Genomic DNA, 26,431 nt, shown 5'->3' with positions numbered 1-26,431 from the left:
TGGAATTGAAACACGGAGAATAAATCAAGATGAAACTTGAGCTAATTTGATTGTTTTAGTTGAAAACTTGTAATTACACGAAGCATTTTGAACTATTTTAAAGACAAAATCGGGTTGAAAAGTGAGAAGGTCCGTTAGGTGCACATAGTAGATTCAGTGGTTTTAGTGTAGATGATCATTTTGTCTTTTTGATTATGAAACGAAAGGGGGAATCAGTATTTTTGCTTTGAACCTGAAAACAATTCTTTTTTAAAACTGGATTCTTAAAATTTAATCATCGTTAATATCTTTATTAGAGCATGAATAATTTATATGAACCGTGTGAAATTTTTCATTTGTTAAAGTATAAATGTTTGCACCATCCATCCATTCGAGGAAGAGAAACTGTGTTTAGACATTAAATTGTAAGGGGCAAAAAATGGCTCAGTGATGGATGGAGAACATGTTGCAGGATCCACAATAAGAATGCCCGTAATCATGAGGGCGAAAAGTATAGATAAATTTGCGATTATTTAAATTCATCTATCGAAGGTTGGGGGAAACATGTAACATAATATTCTGTTACAAGATTTTTTTTTTTCAGTGAAGCTTTGATTTTGGTTTCTATGAAACAATATTCAATAAATATTTCAAAAGGAATAGTATGTAGTTGTTATTGCACTTAAAGGTTTCACAACTCTATTCAAATGTGGATAAAAAGAAACATTTTCTTATAACTATAGCAGAGAGGAAAAGCACATTATTCGTCCTTAGTTATTATGAGGTCATAATATTAGCTGAAAGTTCTTGCGAAGTTCTGTTTCTACCATCCTGTCAATGTCCTTTAGTCCCAAAACGTAGTTTACATTAAATACATTTTCAAACTATAGTTGAAATTACTTTACAGAGTCAGACAATATCTTAGAGGCCAAAATTAATGAACATATCATTCCGTTTGATAACTCGTTTCACTACCAGTGCCTTGAATTTAATGAATATCAGACACATTCATATTTTCAACACTGTTTTATATAATTTGTGTTTTAGTTCAACGATTAATATTTATATGCCAATTTTTTTCACAAATAACTCATTTCGAAGGAATTGTTTGTGTGTTACAAAATTTTAAGAGGAAAACCTTTCATTGGTAAATGTAAAGGAAGTGAGAGGTCTTAAGTGACAAGTAAAAAGAATGGTTATGGTAAAAATTCTATAGGGCAACTCTGTGAGAAGTCAACTTTGTATATGTACGTTTAGGAAAATGTCTGCTGCAAGAAAAGAGGATATACACTGCAATCAACATTTTTTTTAAAAAATCTTTATTATTCAAAAACATTGTTTCTGATTTAAATTCTACTTATAAATTAAAAAATTCTTATAATTTATGAATTATGAAAATTTACTTAAAACAATAGGTATGTTTTATTTTCATTTTATTTTACATTCAAATTCATTTACGTTACGTTGCTACTTTTATTTTTGTTGATTTATCATAATTCATCAGTATTGTATCACATGCTACACTCGCCTCAACGGTCGCACCGTAGAACTTCTTAAATGTAAGAAGGTAATCGGTAATCTTAAAATTTAAAACAAATCCTTGATTTTATATGGCTTCCTCTTAAATAAGGAAGCTATATCTGTCTTGAATTTAGTTAATGCTGTTTCAGGAAATTCAAAGAGTAATACAAAAAACATAGTATATTTGAACAAAATATTCAATGTATAACAACCACATTTTGTACCAAATAAATGAATGGTCCGATATTTGTAAACATCATATAACTTTGAAGGTGTTATTAAATAAAAATACTCCACTAAAGGAATTTTCAAAATTTTGACTATGGTCCAATTAATTTCACCTTGAATTTTGCATTGAATCTATGGGCAACGTATGTTTTAATAAGATATTGTAAAAAGTAAGTTTTGAAATTCATACATTTATAAACTTTCTCTTTATTAAAATATAAAATAAAATAAATCATTTACCGCAATTGTTTCGACAAAATTAAAATTTCTTTTTTTTCACCAAGGGGAGATAACTCTTTAAAAAAAACTTCAAGGTGCAAAATGACCGGCTTCTTATTGGTTGTTAGTAATGTGAGTTAAGTGCATTTCACTTTAGTTGTTATCTAGCAATATATACTGAACTAGTTTAAAATGATTCAAAATTGTTCAATCTCCCTTCCTTATACATTGAATACTTTAAGAACTGTTTAACGTTCCATGTGCTAGCATCCTCGAATCTCGGAAATTCCTAAATGTTAGTTCACGTGTTTCCTTTCTAAGCAAAACGGAAATAAGAATTAATTTACCCATAAACATATAAATTAGTTCTCGTGTATTTTCCTTCCAGAAACGTTCAGATTCATATTATACATCGGTAGTGGAAATGGGGCTCTTTCTAAGGACTTTGAGAATTCAATTCGCTATATATCCCGTCGAGTTAACGATGATATATGCATTGGAAACATTTGATAGTAAGGAGCTTCATTGCATTTATTTTATCAATTTAGTTTTATACTAGCAATAGTATATTCATGTGATTAAGCAGGACATCAAAAACTAGTATTTGTTCTTTAAGAAAGATTAAAAACTAAATACTTTTGTGCAATTGAATTGGGTTTACATGGCTTGATAAAGGCTGCGATAGGTTGTGATATATCATTGAAATAATAAAGTCATGATTTAAAATCAATCTTCGTTGAGAATCAATATGATTTTTAGATGTTATAGTTATACATTTTTGGGAGAATAAATCTTGATATTTTCCGACCAGTTATGAAATAAATTTTTATCATACCGAACAACATAAGATTATACATAAAACGTTGAGTTCTCATAGTTAATCAACTTAATGAAATCGAAAACACCTTGATATTTTGTATTTATATGATAATTTCTCCTTTTCTTTCATAAATTTGTTTCATAAAAAGTTGAATTGGTTTACTTGCCTAAGAAAAATGAATATCATTAGTTTGATATATCTAAGATTCAATCATTTCTTTGTCGTATGTTAATTCTTGTTTTTGTTCGTGCTTATGGTATGATAAACAAGGTTTGCAAAGGGGTAGGCTGTGATATTAACTGTGATACTCGACGTTTTATGTATAATAATAAGAGTCATTATAAAAAGGGAAAGACTCATATACTTATCAATACAGCCAATTTACATTATAGCGACTTAAAACAAAAATATAAAATTAATATGTAAAACAATAATGCTACTAAAAAGATGTGATAGCTTTACAGAATAACTGCAATAATCGAACTTTTTCATTTTTTTTTTATATTTCTATCCCAAAATAGAATGTTTAACAGGATACTATTTTCCCGGATGTAACCTACCGTGTCGCTTTCCTTCTTACGGAGACGACTGCCAGTCGGTATGCTTGTCGTGTACAAAAGCACACTGCAATTTTATCACAGGATGTACAGGAATAAGTAATGTTTACATAATGTTGAAAATACCTTTTCAATTCAATACCGGTAGTCTCTGGCTGTCCATTTGTATATCTGTTTGCTTGTCTTTCTTTTTGTTCCCACGTTTCTATTGAACCACTAAATCTATTGATAAATAGCGTTTTGATTCAGATGTAACGGATACAATGGCTGTTGAAGACAATCAACCTTTTCTGTATTATTCAACATCTGAAACATCTGTCAAAAACTCTTCCGAAGAAGGCGAACGTTCAGTAGGTATGCAGCAATCAAGTTATAAATACAAAAATAGTTAATCAGATATCAACGTTTTGTCAGTCATTTAACATTGTTTCTATTTGATAATCACAAACATGCAATAACGAAATAACGATTTAATTTCTATACGTTTTTATTTTGTTTTGCGGTAAAAATTTAATGGTAGGATGACTGTTTTCATTTACTTATTCCATACGTGCGGTATATACTACCTGTGTGATAAACCTTTGCTTTCTCAACGGGTGACGTTAGTCAAATACTTCCCGTAAGAACTATTTTTGAGGAGATCCTTGCTTCAACGCCCCAGTTATCCGGGTTTTTTTTTTAAAGATTTACCTGTATACTCCACATCAATATTTTTAGTACATGATATTGATTGAAAATTAACTTCGATGAAGATTTTTTTTTTAAAAAGGAAGGAAAACACATGAGTATAATATGTAGTTAATATATATGTAGTTAACAAAACTGTTAGTTACATTAACTATCAAAAAGTCCCTACGTGACGACGTGACGAAAACTGAACGCTGGTTTTTCTAAACAACTGTTAAAGCATCGGCGACTTTGTACATGCCAACAAACGTGACTATTCAAGTGTTCAATATTTTCATTTAGATAATAAAACTAAGAAAACGATATTTAGAGATCAAAGAATTATTTCAAGGTTTATGCCTATTTCAGTGATATTTTACATTAAAGCGGCTATATTTATCACCGAAAAGACATACTATATTGTGTTTCGCAAGTTTAAAAGAAATGCTTTGCATCATCCATTATGTTAGAATAGACGGATTCGTGTCATTTTTGAGACTGTCTCAAAAGTTTGATATAAAAATCGTTTGAGATGCATGAACATAGAACATTTATAACTGTGTGATTTTATATCTGCTTTATCGACCTCGTTGAAATGGATCTGTATTGCTCGGAAAGCCTCGCAAATATATATATATATACCATTTCAACTCCTGGAAAAAGCAAAACACACAAAATATATATGATTGCGCCCATGAAAAAAGGGTGCTTATGACATTTTTGACAAAACAGAGAAATAACGTCACAAACATATGACGGTGCGTCATAACGTCTGAAAAGCGTAAAATTTACGAAGCGTCATTTTCATCGCGTATAGTTTTTATACCTTTTTCAAAATTTATTTTCACTTTTTTTTTCGAATCATCTTTTATTATACTTTATTTGCACACAAATTTGATTAACTAGATGTATTTCTATTTTTCCCGATATTAGCTCAATGCTCCAAATTGGCTATGTTTTATTGCTATTAATTTGCAATTAATTTTAGGTGTCTGTTTCACCTTCTTTTTTTTCTTTTTTTTTTCTTTTTCTTTTTTTACAGTGCATTGATATTAACATATTTACATCACAAATAAAAAAAATAATCTTATTTTAAAGATAGGAAATAATTATTCAGACGACATACTGTAGATTCCTCATTTTACGCGAGTACTTAATTCCGCGATTCAGCAGTTTCCACCGAATCGCGAATGCCGAATTTTTATATACGGAATAAAGAATCATTCTTTGAGTATTATGAGGTGATAATTTTGGTAGAGGCGTGATCAAATCCAATAAAGCCCGAAGGGCTTTATGATAGATTTGAATATAATATTCCCTATTGAAATTTGTTGAAAATGCGCTAAATCTCACTTTTTGCGCATATTTTTTGTACCTTTGCCCATGATTTCTTTTCGACCGATCGATTTAATGTCTGAAATGGATCGTGAGGATTTCAGCTATGTTTCTATTGAAACACCTGTTTTTCTTATGAATTGGAGGGGCAAAATTGGGTATGTATGATAAGCGCGAATCTTACAATTAAATGCTTTCTCTGGTGATTCATGCACGGTATGAAGGTGGCAGCATTGCAAAAAATAAATAAATAAAATAATAGAATTAGCAAAACACGCCTTAGCAGGTTATGTATTTTTTTCTTCGATGATCACTACCGTTATAACACGCATGAATCATCAATGAAAGTATTTTATTGTTTATATTTACATCCTTCTTTTAACAATTTAATGGATTTGTCGTTAAGAGTAAGTAAAATTATTAAATCATTGGTAATGTACATCAATACGTTAAATAAACCGAAAAGCAAAGTCGTCTTAAATTGGAAGGTCGAGTCTGACATTATCAAGATTCTTTCGTGCAGTCGTGGATTTTTCTTAGCTAGGTCGATAAATATTTCGACCAATCGATAAACGGAGCCTGTAGATTTCAGTCCTGTCAGTTTCTACTGATCTATTAATTACAATTAATTTTCATCAGAAATAAAGGGAATCATATATGGTGGATGTAAATACAAACAAAGAACTTACTTAGTGTACAACTTAATCAAAACACCATTTCATGTTCCTATCGGCTGTGTTTTTGTAAAAAAGGACGTTTTAAACAAACGTTTTCTTCTATGTTGTATTGAAAATTGCTATGTAAATATTTTAATTTTGTTTTTAATTCTTTCATTATGGTGTCGATTTTGTTTTTAATACTGTTCAAAAGGTGTTAAACAGTCAAATTCCTGATTAGTGGTCTGATTCCTTGTGATGAACTCGAGTGAAGTTAAATACCGTTATTGCAGAGAGTCACTAACTATTTGTTGATTCCTGAGAATAAATCAGAAATGATGTAATCATACTCTTATCCTTTTCTAAAAATTAAATCTTCCTATTTCAAGTTATGTATTTAAACAAAGAGCCAGAACAACAAAATGGTCATGAAGTAGTGACAAAGAGATAAAAGAAAAATGTGAATCCTATTACAGGTTAAATCAAACCTAATTATACATTGACCTGACTTCTAAATGTACGTTACAAACAAAAACGTAGACGATAAACATTTGTTCATTGTGTTTTTGCATGATTTTTTTAAATACAAGATTCTTTAGGCGCACGCAGTATGCTTAAAAAAATGAGGAACTGTTATTGTGCCAGTACCTACGGTGACACAAGAATTCGGAATATTTTTCCGAACATGAGTAGTTAGTGATAATTTATTGCTAAAAAATGTTTGACATCATAATTACAGCCCATATTTTTAATACCACATATACAATTATTGACTCGCTATTTTCTGCTTGAATACCGATAAAAAAAAACATGGCTAATATTATAAGCGTTGAACCTACCTCGTGTTTTATATCCGAAATTATTTTTGAATTCGATTAGCAATAATTAATCAATAACTTTGTAATCGTCAAGACCAATCTTAATACTTGTTCATTTTATTGTGACCATTACGGATGAACTAAGGAATTCAGACAGCTTCATGATCCCGTCCAAACCTGAGTTTTATTTTCGCATTTATTTTAGTCGATGGAGCGGATTCATAAAATTATATAAGGCTTTAATGTACAAATGATTTTGGAATGTAGGATACATAGAGACTAATTATACAACTAGAAGACAGCGCACTGACGTTGTTTTGAATGCATGCATAAGCTTTGGATTATGGGCAATGGACGGTTGATAGTTGACTTAAACGGATAGTGAAATATACATTCAAAACACGGAATCAATAATACTAAACCAACATATTTGCTGCAAGATAGTCACACAGATATAATAATCGTCTGGATGTTGTTTTTCAGGTGTGGGCACGCCCAAAATGAGTAAGCAAAGGCTTGGGGGGGGGGGGCTTAAGCATTGTAGAAAAACAATCACAGTAGTTTGAAAAAAAAATGTGCCTACAAGCGATCGGAAAGTTAAAATATCCCACATACACTAAAAAATGCTATTTTAAATTAGGTGAAATTTATCAGCATTAGAAGGGGTGAATATCATGCGATCCAGGGAAGGGGCACTCTTTTCCATAAATTCTGCATGAAGTCGAATGGAAAAATCTTTTGAACAGAAAGGGCATGATCCCCGCAGTGGTAGAATTAACTACGTTTTTCTTACTGTGTTTGTGAGTGCACAGGTTAATGCTGAAACTATTCTTAAAACTTCAAAAGAATAGTTCAGTGCTGCTACTATAATTGTATCAAAAAGTTGTACAATGGATCATGAAGAAACAAAATTGTATAGTACGTAACTTCTGATAAAGTTCAAGACTAAAATATGACATATTTGATAATGTCACGAAAATCGCATAATAAATTATGTTGTTTAAGAACAAAAGCTACTAATAAATTTTAGCTATTGATTGTTTATATGGAAAGACAGTGTTTATGTAAATCAAATATGTTCACATAGAATACTCCATAACTGGTTACTCGTGGATATCCCAAAATAAACCGAAACTAAACAACTACCATTTTATTTTTTGAATAATAACCTTACACTGGCAGAGAACTGTGCTGTCATTAGAAACACTTTTATTTATAATTTGAAAAAAGCCCAATAACAACAAACGTTTGTTTTTTAAATAAATGAATAGCATAGATGCAAGCATACAACTATATTCAACAATGTGATAAGATACTGATAACAAAAAGGTGTATTTTACGTTTACTAAACGGCTAATTCACAGTACTGTGTGATCACCTTTACTTGACGTTGCGTATGTGAAACACGACGTCGTGATTTTTATATTGAAATAGCATCACTGTATATGGGCAAAAACTCTACTTAGAATCAGCGTATAGCCATTAAATTTTGGATTTGACAAAATTAAGATGTATTTTTATTAAAACTCAATTATATAAAAATCTAAAAATGTGCGAAAAATGTCATAAGCACCCTTTTCTCATGGGCGCAATCATATCATCTATATATATATATATATATATATATATATATATATATATATATATATATATATATATATATATATATATATATATATATATATATATATATATATCTCCAAATCACAAAAGTATTTTCTCAGTGTCCGGTAAAAATATAATAAAAGAAAAAAAAACAACACTAACTGCAAAACATAAGCACTTTCATTGTTAAAAATCTTCAGACGTTTTATATATATATATATATATATATATATATATATATATATATATATATATATATATATATATATATATATATATATATATATATATAAACTTCACAGTATCTTCAAAATCGTCAGACGTTTTATATATATATATATATATATATATATATATATATATATATATATATATATATATATATATATATATATATATATATAAACTTCACAGTATCTTATTTGAGGTATGTCGCTAAGCTTTTTTATTTACATTCAAATCATGATATAGATAAAAATCAGTCTGTGCATATTGAAAGCTACATATTTTTTAGTATCGGCGTCAGCATAATTTGAACAAAACGAATTATGCTCAATTAAGATACAATATAACAATATTATAGTGAACAAAATGTCAATACAAGAATTAAAAATGTGATTACTTGAGGGATTACGTATGCAAACAGACTATATTATTATATTACATTCGATCCATTATCATAGAAATATCAATGCTGATTGTTCATTGATAGCGATCAATTTATTTTTGTTGGCAGCTAAATTCAAAATGTCACAATAAATTCTTTATATATTAAGGTCAGACGACACACTCCTCGAAAATGATATTTATTTTTCAAATTGTCAACGGTATAAAAATATTTCCTACAAAATTATTATTTATCAACATTTTTAAAATAATTAAAATTTTCAATATATATATATATATATATATATATATATATATATATATATATATATATATATATATATATATATATATATATATATATATATATATATAGTGAGAGAGATAGAGAGAAAGAGAGAGAGAGACAGAGAGACAGAGAGACAGAGAGAGACAAAGAGAGAGAGAGAGAATTCAAGTGTATTTTCAATAAGATTATATAATTAAGAAATTGCATACTCTGGTATCTTTCACAAATGCCTGGTAAGGTACCCTAAATGTTTGCGATAAAGCTTGTCAAAGGAGTAGTAAACGATTAACAAATTCCTGGAAAAAAAATCTTCAAAAATGGGGAACGTGTCGTCTGACCCTATAACAATACAAGACCACCGACTTTTAAATCAATTAACATTATTAAAAAATATCTACTATACACGCGCTCGGTTCTGTTGCATTCACTTATATGTATAGTTTTTACAAAATACTTTTACGATAAAAAAAGACTGTACGCTGTGGTTTTTTTTTAAAGAATAAATGATAATGCATACAAAAAGGTATTACAAATTAAAGTTTGTGTCGCAATTTGAATTTCTCTCATGCGTGTTGAAGATGCATTCCATGCACATATACCACAAAAGGAGACATCTGCAAAGTATGTCAACAATTTTTGTAAGGGAAAGAAACCATTAAACAGGTACGTTTAAATCAAATTTGTTATTTTCAAAGTAGTGGTCATGGAGAAACTTAAAACGCATGCATACATTTTATGAAATAAAAGAGACGACATCGGATTATTATTCTTATCTCATTTTTGCGATCTATCGATTTTAAGATATCTATGATAATAATAAATTAGGCGGGAGAATTGAAATCTTAAAAATGTCACGATCTTTGAATTTGTTCAAAAGTTATGCTATAAAAACACAGCATGCATTTTGTCAATTAAGCAACCAGCATTCTGATGGGAAAAAAAGATATTTGCTTATCAATGATAAAACTGAATGTGATGAGAACCTAGTAAGTTGCAAAAACTTGTGTTCGAACCCTTTGTATATTATATATACAATAAAATATGTTCAAACCAAAACTGAATGTAAGCGTTTTCTTATGTTTTATCTTGATACATGTGTTCTTTTTAATCTGAAGAAGTTAGACATTATTTCTTTTTACATAAATATCAGGAACATAACAGTATATCAATATTCCCACATTTCCTGATAAATAATCACATGCACATGCATACTGTCAATGACTTAACTTTTTTTAATAAATGTATAATTTCAGTGCTTTAATATTATAGGAATGTACCTTCCAAGTCAAGAATCAATGTATTAGTTTGTTCTGTTATAGGACTCTCCAGCATTAATGGAGCTTTTTGTCTTTGATTTTGTTTAGTAGATGTCTTTATCATGTATACTGTAAATTTCAAAGATAACTACAAGAAATTGTATATATGAAAATCTATTTGTACATTGAGAACTTATGGAAATAAATAATGTTTCCCTTTAAACGGCGAAAAAATGCATCCTGGTCAGTTAGTATCAAAATTATATATTTCATGTTGTTTATTCTGTAAAATAAAAAAAAAGAAGCAATTTCCCCCATCTTTTTTAAGATGTTTATTTTGCTTATGTAAAAAGCAACGATACATATATTTAATTATGCACCATAAGTAGCACAGTGCTCTATTGCGGTAATTGTTATTTAAAAGAAAACCCTTGCACGGATATTTATCAAACTTCGTACACTTAGTTGGCATAGTAAGAGGACAAACTCTATTAATTTTCAAGTCAGTTAGTTGAGTACTTTTTGATATATCGTTAAAATAACACAATTTTTAACAGAAATTTTATGTACGACTTGACAATAACTACTTCTGTGAAACCAAATTAAAAGTAAATAGTTAAAATCAACAACTAGATATTTTTTTGGATTTAGATCTAGTGCACGTAAAGAAAAAAGTAGTTTTTGTTGTAATAAAGGGTTAGTAGAAGGTTGTCTCCTCATTTACATTTGCATAACTATATATTCCTAAATAATGCATCCCCCACACAACAACTTATCTTGCGAGGGGATGCTCCGCTTAGCGGTGCCCTTGTATGATAATTATGATAATGATTTTTTTTTATCACTTACTTCTATCTATTATTTCTTTCCAGAAGAAGAGTGGTTTGACTGTAATGTAAATATAGACAATAAATTATATACTGAAAACTAAAATTTAACTTATGATGACTTCAATATGGTATATACCACTTATAAACTGGTTTACATGGACATTTTTACCGACGGAGGCTTTGACAGTGATTAAAAAAACCCATGAAAACGTGAATTTTTACGAACTGGTTCGCAACAAATATTGTTTGCAACGCCTGGTAAATCTATTTAGGTGACATTAAATGTTTGTTATATCTGATATATTTCCTAGACAATTCATCACACGCAAAATATCTTACTTGTATATAACATCAACAGCAAAAAATACATCGTACGATACACATAAACAATATGGAAATGAAGAAAAGGAAGATAAATGGCCAAATTATATAAACCAGAGGGCCCAAGAGGATATCTAGGATACCAACTTAACAAAGTATTTCAGAAAAACCGATGACCTTACATTGAGATTTATACCAAAATCAAAAAATCTGTCTTTAATGAGTTTTTAAATTATCCGTTTACCTATTTTCCCGGATTGCTCCTGGTTGGTGATGCAAGTGGCGTGTATCCCTTGACTAAACTCTCCTCTTGAGTTTAGAGGTGGAGAGGGCACGAAGTATGTGGGACTTGGGTGGCCCAAATTTCAGATTGGGTGGCGAATCCTAGGCGACAAAATTTGAAAACTACCCATATACACCCTAAGACCTTCCCCACAATACAATGCGATAAAAAGAATAAAATTCATTATTAAAAGAGTCCTGATAATCTTCTTTGAAAATTCCAGCCATATTGCGTTTGTTAAGGTGGTATGTATGGACAACAATGTTTTGTCTGTAATGAGGAACTCATAAAAACGGAGTCCATATACCTAAAAAAAAATGCCCACAGCAGATCATTGCACATTTCAACATTTAGGTTATATAAATTGAACAATGGGCTAGCAACTGAAATTTAAGGTAACTGGAAGGATGGGAGGGAAAGCTGTGATTCGGCAGTCTTAGCACGAGGCGTAAAAGGATTTCAGGTGATAGTTTAGATACAATGTACACAATGGAAAGGGATGTTAACTCAAACCTATGTTACTTCGGCACACTATGCTGACAACCCTATTAACCTTTGTCAACTAAATCAGATTATTCAATGTGATAAAGAAATAATCTGTATTCATGACATAAGTTAAACATTATTATTTAAAAACGACCACGATATGATCATGATTTAGCGTAATGCAAAAGTTAGTTAGACGATTTGATTCAGTAAACATTTCATTTGCCATAAATTTGGTTCATTCTTTTGTTTTCTTAAAAGGTTTTCATTATGAATAATAATTGCTGCAAACTTACAATATATTTTAATAATAACAGATATAACAGACTGTTTTAGCTAGGTTACCAAGTACGTTTAATGAATTTAATTTTACGACAGAAAAAATACCAAGGAAGGTACCATACTTTTAATGATAGTCTGTGAATCTGATTATCATGGACCGAAAAGTAATATTAAAAGTCACTATGTAAGATTCGATGTTAAAAATGTGTTCTTGATTGTGCATCACAGCAGAGTTATTTTGTGAACTATTAAGTGATGTTTTTTTCTCACATATTGACAAATTCCTCACTTTTTCTGTTTTGTACTTTTCTTTGCTTCCCTTTTTAATATGCATCACCAGAAAAAGACAATGTGTCAAATTTACAAGCATGAGAATATAAACATTAAAATATAAAAAATGTATGGCAACAATCAACAAAAAAAAACAACAAAAAACTATTACCCCCACAACCTTGGTCACACAAGTATCCTCTAGTATCTTCTTGTATCAAATATTAGTATCTGTTCATATCGCAAACCTTAGACCTGCACGATGCATTCTTTTTATTTTACTTTATAAAGAACCTTTCATTTATAGAGATGAGCTAACATTGTTTATGTCAATCATTCATCATATAGACATTTAATTATGGTATATTTTTTTCAGATTTTAAGTTCATTTGATACATTAGCAAATAACATTATCATCTATCCTTTACGTTGCCGAGATATATTTCTTCGGTCTATTGTCTGTGACTGATTAATCCTTAAATTAAAAAAAAATCATCTAAGCTATGGTAAGTACAAGTAAATAATAAAAAGCAATTGCATAAGAATAACAACTGAAGATATCTGTGTGCAGATGCTTACTAGTGACACCCCGCTCTATTGTTGATAAACAAAATAAGCAAAGTCGACATTTAACAAGAAGTTGACATCGAGTTTTTAGAAAAAAGATTTCACCATATGACATGCTTAAATATAAAGTGTATTAAAATTTCAAGCATCTGCCACAAATAGTTGCTGACAAATCTTTGGCGAAAATTTATTCCAAGTTTTGGATAAACATAAAAAAATTGTCTCATTACAGGAAGTTGACGTCTGATTATGACAAAAAAATTCCGACCACAAGTCATACCCAAACAAAGAGTGTGTTAAAAATTGAAGCATCTGCAATTTAATAAACAAATTCGGCTTTTTACAGGAAGTTGTCTGATTATTACAAAAATAAATCCCACCATATGTCATTCTAAATGAAGAGTGTGCAAAAAATTCAAGCACCTGCAATTGATAGCTGTTGAGAAATCTTTAAAGGAAGTTTGTTTAAAACTTAAGGCAAAAAATAAACAAAGTTGTTAATTGACAGGAAGTTGTCGTCTGATTATTATAAAAATGGATTCAATCGCATAGCATGCCTGAACAAAGAGTGTATCCAAAATAAAATCATCTGAAATTAATAGTTGCTGATAAATCTCTGATGCAAATTCGTTTGAAAAAATTGAGCTAAAAACAAACAAAATTAATATTGTCATTTAACAGAAAGTTGAAGTCCAATTTGTACAAAAATGGATCCCACGATATGACAAACCTAACAAAAGAGTGTGTTAAAATATCAAACATAGGCAATCGATAGTTGCTGAGAAAAACACAATTTAAATTTGTTATGAACAGACACAATGGCACAAAGACATACACACAAGGGTAAAACAGTATATCATCTTTTCTTCGGAGCTGGGTTATGAAAGTTAAAATTTGTTAGCATTCAGATAAAACAAAAAATAGATGGACACACGATAAAAAGTATTTTGCAAATAGCCTTAAAATATTAAACAAGGACATATTTGAAATCTCAGCAATGGGATATAACGCATTTATTCAAAATTACAGAGCAGTGAATTTCCGGGAAAAAAGCCATAATTGGCATAATCAACAATTTTGCAAAGAGAATCACATTCATATATAAACTACTTTAAACATTTTCCAAAAAGTAATATAATGTCAAATGTTTGTGTTTTAGATCAATTAAAAATAAAAGTAGTACACGGACCTTGTGATGTTAGATTAAAGATTTTGATTGGTCAAAGTTGTACAATATAAGCTTTCGCCAGGCTAACACCATGATGGTCAATCCTGTTATAAGGAGTTTCTTTTCTGCATTTTCAACACTTAAATGTGAAATTTCAAATCACTGTAATTTGAATTTTTGAATAAAAAATCGGTTTTTATTGTCATTTCTTCGACTAACAATGTATTTATTGTTGTTGAATAACATTTACCCTCAATTTAAAGATAATGGTATAATCTCCCATCGATAATAATAAAGTTATGATTTGTTAAAAAGACGTGTTTACAAACTGCTACAGATCTCAATTGAGTTGTCAATGTTTTCATTGAGGTAGCAGGAGGAGCAGTGTGCATGGAATGAACTCATGATTGTGAATTTAATATAACAATATAATCACTAGTAGTTCTTCGTATGTACTTCAAATTCACAAAAAAAAATGTTTATATCTAGTGAAAAGTAATTAACTAGATATAGCGTTTCCATTCACAATCTACATACAACCATATACAGAACAAACTAGTATCGGATATTATTAAAATTCATCTAATATGTTGTTTGGCAATATAATTGAATTTGTAGCGTTAGTTGATTCATAGTGTATCTAGATACAATGTTCTACATTTCTTAAAAAATATCAGCCGATGCTGGCTTAATTTAAGGTAACACTGTTTATTTGCTTCTCTTGGTGGTATAAATATATTGTATTCTCTTGGTAATTTGTAGGCAATTCTGCAGTGAACTACTTTCCGTTGAAATCTCCAAAAATTGATAGGCAAAGATTTCCAAGATCAATATGATTGAAAAAAAAGTCGTGTAAATGTTTAAGCTAGTCAGTACTTCAATTTTATATACTCAGTATTCGCATATTATCAAAGATGAAATACAGAAACAAGATTAATTTGAGAAATCGCCCAATGAAATGCTAACTAAACAGTATGTTATATCAAGTGTTGTTTGGCGATGATTGGCTATGGCTGTTTATATATGTAGGAGCTATGCATCAATTCTTGCATTTCAGGACATCCTTATCAAACAAGCAAAGCCAAAACTTTAGTCCTGGGACCAGATGCTTTACTGTTTTATCACCTTATCCATAATGCATTGTATATATGCAAATACAAATAAATGTCAATTGATATTGTATTAAATAAGCAATACTGGTAAGCCAGAATGCCGCCAAGAGACTATGCACATATCATAGTATGCACCACCAGTAGGGTAACCAATGATTCTAGACCATAGAATTATTAAAAACTAAAACGTGCGAAATCAAATTCCAAAGGCATTAACATATATAGATATCTACTTGCTTTAGGGGTGAATAAATGCTCTTGATTGAACTCATAGAACATAAAAACAATGTTGTTCATAAATAGTTATATAGTATAGAGATTGACCAAGCCAAGAAACATAAATCGAATGTTCTCAAGTCAACATGACTAAGAACAAGTGGACTAGGTGAAATTCTAGTAACAACAACATGAAGTCATTATCAATTGTGACAAAGTATGACCCAATTAGTCTTACATAGCCATGGCCCCTCTTCCCCTTTCCCCCTACTCTAGGCAAGGCAAACACACTTTGGTCGGACAAGAATGTTTGCAGTGTTTGTTGCAAACGATACAAAAATAAATCATTGCCCAGCTCAGAAAGATCCACCTTGTCTGCAGCGAACGAATCAGGACTGCGTTTTACAAAATAACTTACGACAAAGTCGTAAATGTTTTCAGTCTCATAGAATGGTCTTTAATATTTTTGTTTAAAACTAAAACCATTTATTTACAATTATTTTATTTTCCATAATATACTTTACAGCCATTCGAATAAAGCGTTGATTTGTTAGGGATTAATTAGCATTCATTAATTTGGTCGTAAGTCGTAAGTTCCTTTGTAAAACGCAGCCCAGGACTGTCAGTGCGCTACTCTGGAAATCTTATATGTTTTCTATCGAACCTTTTTTCTAAAGATGCACAGCCCACTTTGTTTGCTTCCTAAACTTTTCTAAAGGGATTAGATTCCTCCCTATCCTCCATAAATCCCGGGACAAATTCTGGAATCAAACTAAAGTTGTGATTGGTAACAGTCTGGAAATGTTTTGCAGTTTTAACTATACTAATGCGCAGCTTGATTGATTTAGCCGCATGTTGCTGAAGGATAGTGTTGCCCCCGCAATATATGTTCCAAATTTTAGGTGGATCTTTCACCTTAAGCCCTGTTTTAATCTTAGAGTGAAGTTGACCCAACCTCACGGCTCCTTTGCCTTGCCAGAAAATTAATTTCATGTGTCTATCTATCTGACGACCAGTGTCATGGCAAGTCTTTCTTGTATGACAAATTACTTAATGATCTAACAGATGAAAAATACATCAACTTCAATACTTTAGGTTTATTGTGAAAGCACATACTGTCTTATATGATTAAGCAAGGAAGAAGATCTACACTCATTAGTAATATACTGTTGACTTTTCTGATGCCCAAGTACTGGATGCTGCACCAATTTGAAATGAATATGTCTTGTACATCCTGATTTCTAAACGCAATTTCGCAGAAGAATACTGAAAACTGATACTATCTGATATCTAGTGGCAGGACTTCATGAACGATGACAAAAATGACCCCCTTCACTTTGGCCTCACGTGTAAATATTACCTGATAAAAGACACAGAACAAACACGCTTATGATTACACTTATGTTGAATGGCTGCTTCCCTATTTGCCTGCCCAGTCTTTGAATGCCGAAATACTTGTGATCGCAATAAAACATTTTCTTTGCAAAACGATATCATTACTGTAACATTACAAAATGGTTAGCAAAACATGAAACAAAACCACGTCTTACATGTATCACTTGCATTTTATGAAGGATGACTAATAGAAGTATAGAAAAGCGTAATATGATTTGGTAAAAGCCTAAAAGTTCGAGGCCGATAGTACGACTAAAAACCAGAAAGTATTATAGAAACATTAGTGATGCAACATATGCCTAGTTTTATAAGTGTTTAACAAAATGAAACGTTAATATGACGAAATCCAAACAAATTATTTCCCTTTCATAAATGGATTACATGTAAACTCTGATTAGTTAAAAACTATAATCCAACCATGTGTCGATATCTTGCGAACGGTTATTCTGATATTTTTGTTGGATTTATTAGCTATAAAAATTTAAGCAGGAGAGGGATAATTCCACACAATTCCAAAGATTCTATCATAATCCAATAACAATTAATTAATCATGGGTGTATTATTCATTTTTAAAATTAAACATACTACTTGGCTAACTACCTGTAAGTTTGTAGTGTTGCAAGTATATAGCCAACTTGACGTGCATCCAACAAACTGGTGATACCATTAATCAATTAGTATTTGTCATATCCATTATTTTCCATTTACAATATAGTTGAATTAGGGGAGGGGGAAATATATCAATTTTGAAAACACTTATATGTTTCCATTTACAATCGAGGAGGAAATTAAATACATTTCCACAAATACGTATATCACATATGATTTATTATTCTATATCAGACGACGGACTTTAAAAATGAGACCTCTTTCCATGAATATTTGGATAATAGTACTGTTCATATCACATGTGGATTTAGATGTGGTCTCTACACAGAGTGCGTAATGTATAACAAAAATGATTTTTATTTTCATCATTTAAGTGAATTACACTGAGTAAAAAAAATATATATTGACTATTCATATAAAAAAAGAGATATTGATAAAAAACCCCACAAAAACATGTGTTTTGTACACTTTTCAATTTGCCGTTGAATTGTAATAACAAAAATGTCCATAAATGTTGAATTTGTAAGATTTGTAATACAGACGCCACTAAATATTTTTACATCCAAAAAAAAAATGTTTTGTATTACCAATGCATATAGCTTCACAAAGCTAAATGTGATGTTACGAAAATGTAGAACTTAATGAAATACATTCAACAACTAGATGTTTTAATAATAGATTGCCTACCGGGATACCACGGACCCCTCTGTAACATGACATGCCGCTTTCCAAACTATGGGGAAGAATGCCAGTTAAAATGTCTTTGTGAGGAAGAGAAATGTGATCATACAGCTGGATGTGTTGGAAACAGTAATGTTTCATTACATGTGTATATGATACTTTTTTAAAATCTCTCTCTCTCTCTCCATCCATCCATCCATCCATCCATCCATCCATCCATCCATCCATCTATCTATCTATGTCTGTCTCAGATCAATTACTTTTATTGTACCGCTACTTATTTTTCACTATATAAGAGAGTAATTTGATATATTTCACTGATTCCCTGAAAATCGCCGGAAACAGACTGATTCCCTGCAAAACTGACTGCTTCCCTACAAAAAGGTGCGTCGGTTCGATGAACTGATACACACTTATTCGGGACACTTGATAATTTCTGTTAACCAAAGGAAAAAAATTTCCGAACAAAATCATGAATATTTATAATCATATGACTTAATTCTAGTTGCTATGTCCTTTTTTGATTGGCTATACTTATTCATCTTTATCGTATAAAATAACTTGCCTACGTCGCAATACGACGCCCGTGCAGTTTAATTTTATTTACTTTGACCTTATATTAATTATAACTTGTTGGATACACGAAGAATTATGTAAACTTGAACTTTTTCTGATTGATTGTATCAGTATAATAAAACAGTTAAAGTTTACCATTGAGGGGGTCAAGATTCCAGTTCACCTCAAGTTAGGCTATTTCCCTCGGCTTCGCCTCGGGACATAGACTTCATCTCGGGGAACTGGAATCTTAATGATTCCCTCAGTGGTATACTTGAATTGTATATTGTTTTGATTCAGATACAACAAATGTTATGCCTGTTGAAAATACGACTCAATTTCTACATGCTTCAGCATCTGTCAATAGCCCTTCAGGAAAAGGTAATAATTCAACAGGTATGTTTAAATAAAATAATATATACTAATTTGATAAGTGTAAAAATGTAGTTAAGATGACAACTTTGTGTCAGTCATATTACAGCGTTAATATTTGTTAATAAAAACGTTTAATAATGAAAGGACTATGTGCGGTATGGTCAAATATCTGCCCCCGATTTCAACCAATTTTAAATAGCATCGTATAAAAATAAAATCTTCATACATAATTGTACAGAAGATGCCTATACCTATTATTTTGCTTTTAGTCATCATTGTTCATTCGCTGTTTATCTATGACGTCAGTTAAATGACCCAATTCCAGCAAATTTGCAAAAAATGAACATATTCTCAATTTTTCTTTATATTTCGAATTCGGAAGTATAGAGCGCAGGTCTGCTCAAATACGATTTTAACATATGTTTTTCTTCAGATAGTAATACACATTATACTAAAAAGATTGTACTTGAGCAAGCATGCGCCCATGTTTCCCAGTCGAAAAACCATCGGAAAACATCCATATTTTGCTACAAAACATTAATTTATCAAAATAAGGCAATCTTAATGACATCATTTCTACATTATGACCTCACTGTTGTGATATCCTTTTATTCCATTTCTTTCAATGTGATTTTAACCATATTACACCTTTTTTTTTTAAACTCTTTTTAAAACTTTAATTTTGTGGGAAAAAATACCTTATACCGCACTAGTCCTTTCAATAGTGTTCATTTTGTTAGCAAATGGTTAGAATATTGATGGTGCGATGTTAATTTACTCTTACATATTAAAGCCATTCATCGTCAGTAATTTCTTGTTTCAGATATGCCGCCAAACTGCATAGTACATAAAAACAAAGCAATGTTGATAAGTATGTGCATTTTGGTAGCTACTTTCTTTGTCATCATGAGCATTTATCTAAAAATAAAGAAAAACGAACTATCATAAAATAAAATACAAACGACAATATATAAAACAAATTGTGAAGACAAAGAATGAAATACGATTTTTTAAATGATTGAATATGTATGTACTGTACCATTGTTTCGTAAATAAAAGTGTCGTTGCCAACAAATCGAATCCTTTTTTACCAATAGACTCCTTTATCGATGTATATTCGGATATAACTATAGGTACACCACGTGATCAAATCCCATAAAGTCCCCCATGCATAACTGTATGTGTTGACTTAAAAAAGACACTTTGATTCATATAGCGTTACAAAAATTTTCAGCAATTTTGCAAGAATATTATTAAAAGAACAAATCAATAAAACAATATTTGACTAGAAAACTCAATTTATTTCAAAGTTAAAGTCACAGAACAGTTAGAAATTTGGAAACAAAGCCATTGAGCACTGGCTTAGAGAGAGGAATTTACGGAGAAAACCGTACCGTAAACAGAAGATCATGTTTTTTCATTAAAAAATTAGAGACAAACTACTTAATTTGTTTACGGAAGGAAGCTGGTACATGTATACGTGCAGAAGTGTTAGATATTGCATGGTCGACATGCATTATGACTGAACTATATACAAAAGATCGGGAAATTTGTGATCGCGATGAGGACCGGAATTTTAGGAAAAGATAGCCATGAATTGAGTGTGTTAGTTACTTTTTTAAATTGCAAATGCAGGTTTTCCAGTGATGCCTTATTACGATGCCAACCCTTACACATGATATTACTTGAATATTTTTTTCGGCGGAAAAAGAATGAATCAAACCTTGTTTGGGAAATTGTTATATTTTAAATCAAACTTATCATTTATGCTTAGGATATTGTGATTTCCTGACGACAATTGGTGTTTTTAACATCAGTCAGAAAGTTGTGTGCGTAAAAAAAAGTTGTTGCCAAGATAATTCATGCGCAATGGTGACCTTTTGACCTATTTTTGTCGTTATGTAGAAATGATAACAATTTGCTCAAATAATGTAATATTATAAAACATTTCCAGATGTAAATATTTTCGTATTACATGTACTCACACAGAAGAGCAAACTGGTGGATTTTCATTGACAACAAGTGTTAAAGTACATGCATGAATCTTTTTTGGCATATTTATTAAAAATGAAGTTTTTTTTACAAATCATAACATTGTAAGATAATCAAATGACATCATTTAAATATCCACAAAAGCAGGTTCAATTCTATTAGCATTATTGATTTATTTTGTGAACCCATTTTGCCAATCGACTCTTTCATCTAATAAAGAAGAAAAGAATATATGTGTTTCTGAATTTTTTAAAATAAAATAAAATATTTCATACAGATTAGCAGAACATACGTAAAAGATGTCGAATTTCAATAGTTAAAATAATTCACTTCCATTTATTCCATTAAATTCAATAGCTGCAACACAAGTTTAAAAATCTTAAGAGGAAGGTTTATATTGAATTGATATACATTAATCAATTATAAATTTAGAAACTATCATTGATAAAAAATTGTTGTGTCACCGACATTAATTTATCACAAACATCGTACAAACTCTTCGTTCATCATTATATATATTACATATTATGTATATTCTTTTTGGTATGCCCCACAAGTTTTAACGATTTTTGTAATATATACCTTAAAAATCAATTTATTAAAGCCCTTTTTATCAGTTATTGACAAATGTTTTTATCATGAACGTTTATCATGATCTCTAACAAAACAGGAAAAAGAAAAGACACAATAAATAAGACAAAAACTATCACAAATCACGATATATTTTTTTAGATAATGCTTTAAGTTATTATTTGTGTATGAATTCCCAATGCATAGTTTATTCAAAAGTTTCTATGTTAATTTCAATCATTATACGTACACATCTATTTATATAACAATCCAGTGCCTTAACATTACTTTGAATTAAAATATTTTCAATATATATTATGAAAACTTTTTTAAAGCAATTCAAAGTTGAGTTCTGGTCGTAGTTATTAAAATATGTTACATAAAATTGGCGCCAGAATGAGTGTTTATTTCCGCTATGCTGTGAATTCGAAGTTTTGAGTGATCTCGGGAAATCGGCGGATGGGCGTATTTGACAACCCAATATTAATACGTACTTCCCATCAAAATAAACCATAAAATTAACTGTAATCTTATAATTGATTTTTCCTTAGCGCAGTGATATAGAGCATAAACTTTGAGTCTGTTTGTCATGAATTGAATCCTACTTGAACTTTGGGTTTTTTTACCTTTCCAAAAATTTAAAAACAAAACCTTTTGTGTAAAGGTATTGTAAAATTTTAAGATTATAAACCGGCAAAATTACAATGATTATGATATACTTTTTGTATCTAAATTAATATCGACATGTATCCCATACCAACTTAAGCAAAATGTGATTACTTAACGTACAAATCATTCTAGCTTTAGCATTGGTGAAACTCATTATAATGAACGAAAAATATTTTGCTTATCATTAATCATTTATTTAGGAAAATAATACATTTTATAAAACCATTACAGATATTTTTGAAAATTATAAAGATATAACCTGTTTAAAAATATTTACATGTACATTATATATATATATATATATATATATATATATATATATATATATATATATATATATATATTCAAAGCTTAGCAAATTTATTTTTTGTAAGTATCATTTAAAGGAAACATTTAGACCTCACAACCAAATAATAAAAGATTTATATTTTTGGAGTTTATAGATATATTTTAAAGACGTAATGTTGCATTTCTGCGAGGTATTTCTTAGTTGAGCTTGAACTGTTTTGTGAAAGGTACGATAAAGCTTTGTTTATACATTTATTGTTATTTTTCATTTACAAGCTTCCCGTATATATATAAGTTATTGCTCAGTTAATTTGGATTAAAAAAAACCTTTCTGTATATTTCATCTGTATCTTACAATGCTTATTCAAACTAAAAAGAACAAAATATGTATATTTAGAGTTGTATGTACGGTAACATTTCACCCCCTACTATCATTGCTTAATTAATAAGGATTTTCAAGAACACCCTTTAAATATTTTGATCTGCATCTTTTTATCAACTTCCAATACTGCAAATTTGTTAATTGAAATATTAACATGTAACTTGTTATCTTCACTTGATATTTGAGGTGATAACATCATCCTAAGAAAGAGAACTGACTGGTCTGCTAACGATTTAATACGTAAACTGAGATCGATCATTTAATTGGTAATGATATTTGAGTCTCAACCCCTCCCCCCCCCCCCCAAAAAAAAAGAAAAACCAAAAATCAAAAAACAAATACCAAGAACTCTGCTTGTTGAAGATTAAGACCCTTTCTTTTGAATAAATATAAGTTGTAACTATAATGATATCTTTTTTTGAAAAACCAGTAAGAATCATTAAATTTAAATTGTTTCAAAGTTTTCTGTCGGATGGTTAAACGGATATTTGAATATTTTTGTCAAAACGAAATAAGATTTTTTATGAGAGACATGTTAATTACCGTTGAGGTTGCTATGACAATTTCGCCTGGTGCTTTTTCTGAATTGAACAATATTTAAGAGTAACACTGGAAACTAGATACATTATAGAATAGTTAAGAATCGTTTAACGTTCCATGTGCTAACATCCTTGATGCTCGGAAGTTCCTTAACTTGAATCTCACGTGTTTCCTTTTGCAGGCAAATTGAAAAACATTTGCCCATATACATGTAAATTAGTCCTTGCGTATTTTCCTTCTAAAAACGTTCATTCATATCAGACATCAGTTGTGAAATATGGACCTTTTTTTAAGGACTTTGAGACTACAATTCGTTATATTTCCCGTCGAGTTACCGATGATATATGCAACAGAATCATTTGAAAGTAAGAAACCTTCATTGCATCATTTTTATCATTTTATTTTCATGCTAGCGATATTATATTTATGTGATGAAACTGGACACCACAAGCTAGCATTAAGACTTGTTCTTTTTAAAATATCAAAGACTAGATATTATTGCGCAATTAAATTTGGTTTACATGACTTGGTATAGGTTCCAATAGCTTGTGATATGTCATTGAAATAATTAAAACATGTTTTAAACTAAATCGTCGTTGAGAATCAAGATGATTTTTACATGTTATAGTTATACATTTTTAGGGAATAAATCTTTATATTTCCCGACTATTTATGCAATAAATTGTTATCATATCAAACAATATCAGATGATACAGACTACGTCAGTTCTCATAGTTAATCAATTTCTTTTAATTTCTATCCCAAAATAGACTGTTTACCAGGATACTATTTTCCCGGATGTTACTTACCATGTCGCTATCCTAACTACGGACAGGATTGCCAATCAGAATGCTTGTCTTGTACAAAACAAAACTGCAATCATATCACAGGATGTCCAGAAAAAAGTAATGTTTATTTAATATTGACAAAAACCTTATCAATACAATACCAATATTCTTTCTTGCTGTCTATTTGTTTATCTGTTTGCTGGCCTGTCTGTTCGTTCCCACGTTTCTATTGACCACTGAATCTATTGATGAATAACGTTTTTATTCAGGTGTAACGTATAAAAGGGCTGTTGAAGACAATAAACATGTTCTGTATAATTCAACATCTGGAACATCTGTCCATAACTCTTCAAAAGAAGGTGAACGTTCACTAGATATGAATCACTCAAATCTAGTTGATGAGATATCAACGTTGTGTCAGTCATTTTACATTGTTGATATCTGATAATCACAAACATGCAATAACGAAATTACGATTGAATTTCTATATTGTTTATTGTTATGCGGTAAAAATGTAATGGAAGGATGATTATTTACTTTTATATATATAACTGCAAAATATTCTATTTCAGGTATGCCGCCGAGCTGTCCATCTATATTCAAACCATACAAAATAAAAGCAATGGTGATCAGTCTGTGCATTTTGGCATTGACTTTCTTGGTCATCATTGGTGTCTATCTAAAATTGAAAAAAGTTAATTATGTTCAATTACAATACATACAGAATTAAGAAGAACAAGATGCCAATCCAAGAACCGAAAATTCTTTGAGGGATTACTTATGCAAGCAGACTACATTATTACATCTCCAGATATATTCTCATAAAACTGACTGATTGTTGCTGATTGTGGATCGATAGCGATCATGTCCAATACATATTTCTTTTTCGATATCGTCAACATCGCGATGTATACAATATTGATACGATATCGATTTTACATTGTCAACATTGCCGATATTTCTTTTCCGTTTACATCGTCGACATTGTCGACATCGCATTGTTGACAATGTTGAACCAATATTGAGTTTACATCGTCAACATTGCCGATATTTCTTTGCTGTTAACATCATCGACATTGTTGACATCGCAATGTCGACGATGTTGAACCAATATCGAATTTACATTGTCTACATCGCGAGTAGAAATGTACAATGTAAGACATATCAAAATTGCGATGTTGACGATGTAAACAGGATATAAGAGGTACGATGTAGTCACGATGTTGACTCGATGTCGATCAACATTGCGATGTCGACTCAATGTTGTTCAATATTGCGATATCGACAATGTCGACGATGTAAACAGGATATAAGAGGTACGATGTAGACACGATGTTAATTCAATGTATATCAACAATGCAATGTCGACGATGTTAACAGGAAAGAAGGACCACGATGTAGGCTCGATGTCGACTCGATGTTGGTCATCATTGCGATATTGACAATGTCGACGATGTAAACAAGATATAAAAGGTACGATGTAGACACAATGTCTA

General features: G+C 30.4%; 1 long non-coding RNA gene across 1 annotated transcript; it reads left to right on the top strand.

Annotated features, from left to right (window-relative positions):
- The first annotated feature begins 24,387 nt into the window (after positions 1-24,387).
- On the top strand, positions 24,388-25,936 carry LOC128184336 (uncharacterized). The gene is made up of 4 exons (XR_008243723.1): positions 24,388-24,512; positions 24,918-25,052; positions 25,205-25,294; positions 25,508-25,936. It is a non-coding gene; the product is annotated as an uncharacterized LOC128184336 (long non-coding RNA).
- Positions 25,937-26,431: the final 495 nt, after the last annotated feature.

This window comes from Crassostrea angulata, chromosome 5, assembly GCF_025612915.1.
Source record: "Crassostrea angulata isolate pt1a10 chromosome 5, ASM2561291v2, whole genome shotgun sequence".
Lineage (NCBI taxonomy): Eukaryota > Metazoa > Mollusca > Bivalvia > Ostreida > Ostreidae > Magallana > Magallana angulata.
The sequence above is the reverse complement of the archived record's forward strand: the minus strand, read 5'-3'. Positions and strand labels throughout refer to the sequence as shown.